The sequence below is a fragment of the Lactuca virosa genome, chromosome 1 (genome assembly GCF_052849685.1).
Source record: "Lactuca virosa cultivar CGN04683 chromosome 1, Lactuca_virosa_CGN04683_v6, whole genome shotgun sequence".
Lineage (NCBI taxonomy): Eukaryota > Viridiplantae > Streptophyta > Magnoliopsida > Asterales > Asteraceae > Lactuca > Lactuca virosa.
The window spans coordinates 71,692,451-71,699,943 of NC_136426.1; positions in this window are offsets into that span (position 1 = coordinate 71,692,451).

Here is a 7,493-nt window from a genome sequence, read left to right on the forward strand (position 1 = left end):
CGGGACCCCACGGGAACAGAATCCCACAAAACTTTTTGACATCCCTATTCCCTCCCTATCAAAATGTCAATTATCATGATTCATTATTTTTTTTTCATTTTAGTTTTTAGCTTCGAAAATTGCAATATGAAAATTCTTAAGAACTTGAACTATGTTTTTTGTTTTTTTTTTTTAATTATGTATTGACGTCCGAATAAACACAATACAATTCTCCTTTTCTTTTCTTTTTTTGTTTTTGGCTCTTTTGACCCAATAAGGTAGAAAAGAATTAAGTTTCATTTTTGGCTTTTTTTTACACAATAGTTGCACCATATGCATAAAAGAAAAATCTCTTATTTTCTTTCTAATATATTCACATATGCTTGTTCCAAAATGATGTTACTACAATTTCTGTTGCCTTGTATTGCATTTGTAAACAATTCGGTTAACCTTCATGTAGTGAAAATTATAAACCCACAATCTGAGCGGACTATCTTAACACGTTCCAAGTTCTATGAAGATCAATCGTGAAACACTAACAATATTTTCAGTATGTTTATATTTTAAAATTGACGTTTTGTATGGAATTTCACAACTAAACCACTTGGCTCTCATTAGGGCATGTGGATTATAGTGTTTACATTTTTAACATCAAGTTGATGTATAGGCCACGATAAAAATACAACAATGTTCAAGATAGTGTAGATGGTGACAAGTTTAACCACCAAACTAAATGTTTCATGCTCGTCATCCTCATACGAGTCATCTTCATCGTTGTCAGACAATATTTCTTCATCATTTTCTTCACATTGAGTGTTAATAAACTCATCTTTGCATCCGGAAATTGGTTTCTTTATATAATATTCATCAAGATGAACAATGATGTTGTCCAAATTATGAAGCTCTTTCATTGTTTACACTAAAAGAATATTGAATTTATTGAACGAAATCGTGTGATTGTGGATCGTGGCTACGTCTTCAACAATGGTAAAAACTCTTGTTTAAGGAGAGGGATGAAAGAAAGAGGAGGTGAGTAGTTAACTTGATGTGAGTGAGGGGGAATAAATTTATCAGTTTTCTGGAGTTCTTCTGTTCAAATAAAAAATTAGAACTTAATGGTAAAATTTTCCAAAATATTTGACTTTTATGTAGGAAACCCTATTTAACATTTACCAAGTCGGTTTTTTTATTTTTATTATTATTGTCTTTTTTAATATTTGTAGCCAATTTATACAAATAACTTTTGGCTCAGCCGAGTAACCATCAGCATTTGTTTCTCTTCTATTCCGGAGGTGGCCGCTATTAAGTTTTTAATTTTGCTTTTTTAAATTTGTTACTTGACATATGTGGCTCTAAAGTTTACTAATTGACATATTTGGCCCATCTTTAATAAATGTTTGTAAATTAGATCTTTTTTTTAATAGTTTTTTATTTATTAATTTTTAACCTTTTTTACAAATTTGGTCATAATACTTCTCGAATACATTTCTTCCACCATTTTATATAACTTTGTTTTAACCTTTTTAAATTTAGTTACAACTTCTTTCATATATATATATATATATATATATATATATATATATATATATATATATATATATATATATATATATTTCGTCCTGATCTTTTTTGAATATTTTTTTCATCATTTAATACAACTTTGTTTTTAGCTTCTTTAAAAATTAGTTAAAACTTCTTTCATATTTATTTTTTCATACAAGACTACTAACACGTAAGAATATACTTGAAAATCCTTAGTATATAGCATTTAACAAGTTAGGGCGTCTCCAATGGACCGCCAAATTAGTGATATTGTGCAAAAATTTACTTCAATGGACAGGAAAAAATGCCAACAATTTTGGCCGGTATATATAACGGATCACTATTCACCACACCAAACTTGCTTTATACTTTAAATATCATATAATTGGATTGTTAATTAAACTTTATCATTATTATATTATAGTTTATTGTTATTTTCTTTTATAACTATGGCAATTTATATTAAAATATATTTATAGTGCAAATTTTTAGTGTGAGGTTAGAGTGAAAGTTATATTTTAGTGTGAAAAACTCATTATTTTTATTTTATGTTTTTTAGTGGTTGGATGGTTGAAGTTGGTCTTAGGAGTACTATAGCTAAGATCATATCATGTTATAGTTCATTGTTTTTTAAATAAATTAAATACACTTATGGTCCTTTTAGTTTTTAAATTGACAAAATGGTTCATAAACTAAATACATATTATAGAAATTATCCCTACTTAACATTAAATTTACATAAATGGTCGATGTGTTTACATAAATTGTCTCTATGTACGTCAAAGTTACATACAGTAAATAATACTTATATAAGAAAGTTATACACACTAAATGATACTTATATAAGAAATGTGCATGTATAATGACGAAAGGTTTTTTCAATTGTTTTGGTAAATGATACTTATATAAGAAATGTCCATATAATAGCGAAATGTTTTTTCAGTTATTTTGGTTTATAGTATATACTTGAAGTAGTTTTTGGACTAAAAGCTTTTTGTTTTAAAATAAAAATCTTAAATTTTGTATCCCTAAACATTTTTTTCTTTGATTCGCTTTTCTTTAATTAAATCTTAAAAACTCTTAAACACTATCAAAAATTCATTGTCAATGCCCATATACATGTATGTTTTTTTATATCGATGGATAGAATTGAAAATAAATACGTTCCTTTTTATAATTTATCTAGAGGCCGACTTTAAAACTATGACGAATGTTTTATCATTATTGATTTAATGTATAATAGAAAGATTAGTTTCAAAATGAATTACAACACGGAAAATTTTGTCAAAGGCTTGCTTAAGGCACGTCGCCCATGTACACACGTGGGAATAAGTTTGTGGCCAGAAAACTATGATATTTTCTTCTTAATTTAAAGCAATGCGTTTCATTTGCAATATTATAAAATGACTTTGTCAAAATGTGATTTTGGGCTGGTTAAAAATACCGAAATCTGAGGTGTGCTATAATCATTTAAGGGATAATTAATTAATTATAGGGGTCATGAATTTTGTTCGGTATGCATATTTATTTAGTCAATTAAATAATTTTATTTTATTATTATTATTATTCTTTTTGAAAGGCTCGCTACTTGTTAGAAATTAAATTCATAATATTAATCAATTCGTCTCGTTAGGGTTTGAACCTGAAACCTTCAATCTAAGGCCCTGTTTGATATGCGGTCTCAGAAAGTATCGTCTGGCCAAGAAAGAAGTTTGATATGCAGTCTCGGAAAGTATCGTCTGGTCGAGAAAGAAGTTGGAACATAGTTGACTGAGAAAGGAAGCAAGGCTTTCCAAAAGTATGGTCGAGAAAGAAGTTGGAACATAACTGACTGAGAAAGGAAGCAAGGCTTTCCAAAAGTACCCTTGCCCTTAGAGCCATTGGATAAAAATTCACATGTATAGGAACGTTACAAGAATCAAACCCGGGTTTCCCTTATACAAACAATGGTGTTTACCAGCAAGTTATAGGACTTTTTGTGTTTTAATCCCTAAAATAGTATATTTAATGTCTATTATGCTGGAAGTTTTTGTATACATTATTATAATTATTATTATTATTATTATTATTATTATTATTATTATTATTATCAATCACTATATAGAACATCATGGTAAAATAATTATTTTTCATTAGTTAACACATTCAGTCAGATGTACAATCAAACAACATGGTTCCTTACTCATTCAGAATTTATTACTCAGACAGACATTTCCCAGTCAGCACTTTCTCAATCAGAAACTATCAAACGGGGCCTAAGAGGCTTCCACTTCTACCAAGTGAACTAGTATCATCTTAGCATATTCGACATTTTATTATTAAAGTTGCTTATTAAAAAAATATATTACTGATTATTATATGAATTTTTGGAGGAACAATATAAATTTTGCAGAAAAGATTATGAAGTAGCAGATCCTAAACATGATTTTATCTAGCACTCATGAACACACTCACATACATGCTCTCTCTTTATATATGTTTTGTCTATTTATCCATTTATCTTTTTATAATTTCCTTTTTGGAATCTTGAATCCATTTATTCTCTTCATTTTCTAATTTCCTTAAAGAGGCGATCCATATAAGCAATAATGATGTCTTCCCTATTCTTTACTTTATATTTGTGCATAAACTATAATAAAAATCGAACTTCATATGTGTTAATTGTTTAAGGGGCTGTTTGTTTAGCCTCTTAATGATCACATCAAGAGGTTGACTCTAGATCATTCAAATTTAGAGTGTTTGGTTGAACCCTTTTTACCCACTTAATCGGTAAGATGTGGCAAAAATCGATCTGATTCGGTAAGACATCGAGAGGAGTCTGAACAAAAAAATTTCCATCTACTATCCTTTGCCCTGACAACAACCACATCCGCCTTGTTTTTTCTTCTCCTTTTTCCTACATATCGAGTACTCCTGCCTCAATCTCCCTCTTCTTCAGGCGCCGACAACTTCCCTGCCAGCCTCCGTCTCCGTCTTCGTCGCCTCTCCCCCCCCCCTCCCCTTCGCTGGTAAGTTTTCTTATTTGTATTTTTTTTGCTCGAAATTAGTGTTTCAATCATGATCTTGTTGCTCGATTTGTATGAAATTGGTGTTTCAATCGAGTTCTTGTTGCTCTTTTTTTATAGTATGTATGAAATCAATTTTCGTGCTATGTTCTTGCTGCTCTATCTATGTGTTCAGTTGATGTTGTGTTTGTTGGTAATAAATCAGCAAATTGCACATGTGATGACCGAGTCTTTAGGTTTCACTGAATCTTTCATGGAGTATAGGAGTAGTAGCTATTAGTTCCCTATTTGTTTCTTGTTTATATGTTGCTATGTAAGGCTATAAATAGCCACTTCTCTCGTTAATAAAAGTGTGAGTTCTGATTAACCTTTAACATTTTGTATAAGAGAAAAACAAGAGAGAGTTATGGAGTGATTGCAGATAAAAAAGAGTTAAAGTGATAGCAGATCATTTTGAACGAAGGGAATTAAAGTGATTGCAGATCATTTTGAACAAAGAGAATTAAAGTGATTGCAAATCACTTACAAATCCATATAATATGTACTCAGGAGATAAGTTTATGTAGTTGGTCATTCCTAAATTTGATGGTTATTATGACCATTGGTTTATGCTAATGGAAAATTTTCATCAGATGCATAGAGTTTTGGAACTTGGTTGAAGATAGCATTCCGGGAATCCAATTTGTTTGTACCGATTTATTGCGAGATATTATTATAAAATATATTATATTGTGATGTAAGGATCTATATATGACAAATTTGGATGTTGTATGATATCTAATTTGAATGTTGTATGATGTTTATTTTTATGCAAAAAATAGTTTAATGGGTTTAAATGGTCATTTTTATCGTTAAGAGGCAGTCATTTAGATGTCTAACCAAACATCAATTTATCGTTCAGATATATATTCATAAAGAGCCTCTGTATGTTACATCCATAAAATTCATGAAAAAATTAAACTTTTAAAACCAACCCACAAATCATCATTGTTTACAATTTAGTTTTCAAAACATGTTTAATATCTGGGTTTTCCTAAAATCATAAATCAAAACACGAGGAGGTGTACGATCATGCCTTCGCTTTCCCGCGATCATCTGCAGTACCTGAAACATAACCCAAAACTGTAAGCCAATGCTTAGTGAGCTTCCCCCAAAGTACCAACACACACAAAAGATATAACAGTAACAAGCAGCATGCATACAAAGCCTTAAGCATGATTGGACCGCCTTACAGGCCTTCGGCCTATCTGGACCACTCTCCGAGCCTTTAGCCTGACTGGACCGCCTCGCAGGGCCTACAGTCAATCTAGTCCGGCCCGGGTGCCTTGGCTTTCAGCACAAAGAAGGACCGCCTCAAACCAACCAACCATGACATGTCGACATAAACATAAATAATAAACATTTAACCAGACATCAAACAAACAGGCAGATTCACATATCACAATCGCACGCTAACACCCTATCTACCAAGGTACAGATCTAACAGATCACTACAGTACACGATCATATGATAAACCAGGATAACAATCCAAAGGGTTGGCCTAGGTGCCTTCGACCCGTAAGTACAGTGAGGAAAACTCACCTCGCAAGCTGAACATAACTGATAAGGTCTGACTCCGAGTCTCAGCTCTCTAACCGATACCTAATTCCATAAAAATCCCAAAATACCCTCAAGGTAAAACTTGGTCAAAGTCAAAGTCCACTGGTCAAACCCACTAAGCCAAATGAGTCAACTCGGCCGAGTCAACTCAACCGAGTCACTCACAAAGCTGACCCATGCGAGTACGCGGGGCGTACCCCGGAGGTACGCTTAGCGTACACGACGCCTCTCATTGACCACCATCGGGGTGGTTGACCGAGTACGCGGGGCGTACTCCCACTTACGCGGGGCGTAACCTCGCAACCCCAAATCTTCATTAAGTGCTTAATGGCTTAAGCACTCGAGCCCATATTTCAGATCCACAACTAAAACACACCCTAGAGTCATAAAGTTTCCAACTTTATGAATTTACACGCCTAATAAGAGCTTAACACAAGGTCTTAATCCATTAAGACCTCCTACAAGATGCATGGAGCAAAACTAACCAAAGGGACTTCATTTTTATGGCTAAGGACCCTTCCTAGGGTCTGAAAGGACAACTCAAAACGTCCAGAACATGCCATGCTCAAGATGATACTTTTGGGACCAAAAAGATGACATAAAACCCCTATAACTAGATCTATAATATTAAGAGACAAAGGTGCAAGCTTTATACCTTGAAAGGATTTCAAATGAAAGATAAATCCTAGATCTAAGGTGCTTCTTTCCCCAAGTTGAGCTTGATCTTCTTCCTTCCTCTTCAAATCACACAAACACACTCTTTAATGTTTGAAATGTCCTCACAAGGTGCTTCTAGGTTTTCAAATCACGAAGAGAGGGTAGAGGTTGGTTAGGTGAAGAGTAATGAGGCTATAAAGAAACTTAAATACCACCCAAACCCTAAAAATAGGGTTTCCATATTTCTTTAGTACGCCCCGCGTACATGAGTGTACACCCAGTGTACTAGGGCGCGCCCTAGTACGCTCAGCGTACACACATGTACGCTTAGCGTACTCCTCCTGCCCAAATTACAAGAATTCCACTTGGGCTTCAAGGCACATTCTCTTGGACTTAGGGACCAAAATGCCTTACTAAACTCAAAGGGATAAATTTGGAAATACCTGAATATCGGGATGTTACAGTTCTCCCCCACTTGAACTAGACTTCGTCCTCGAAATCTGCTGTGGTGAACATTTCTGGATAATGCTCCCGCATCTCATCCTCCGGCTCCCAGTTCCACTCGGAGCCTCTCCGGTGCTGCCACCGTACCTTTACTATAAGTACTTCCTTGCTACGCAAAACCTTCACCTTCCTTTCCAGGATAGCCACCAGCCTTTCAATATAGTTCAGGCGCTCATCGACTTGAATATTATCCAAGGAAATCACTG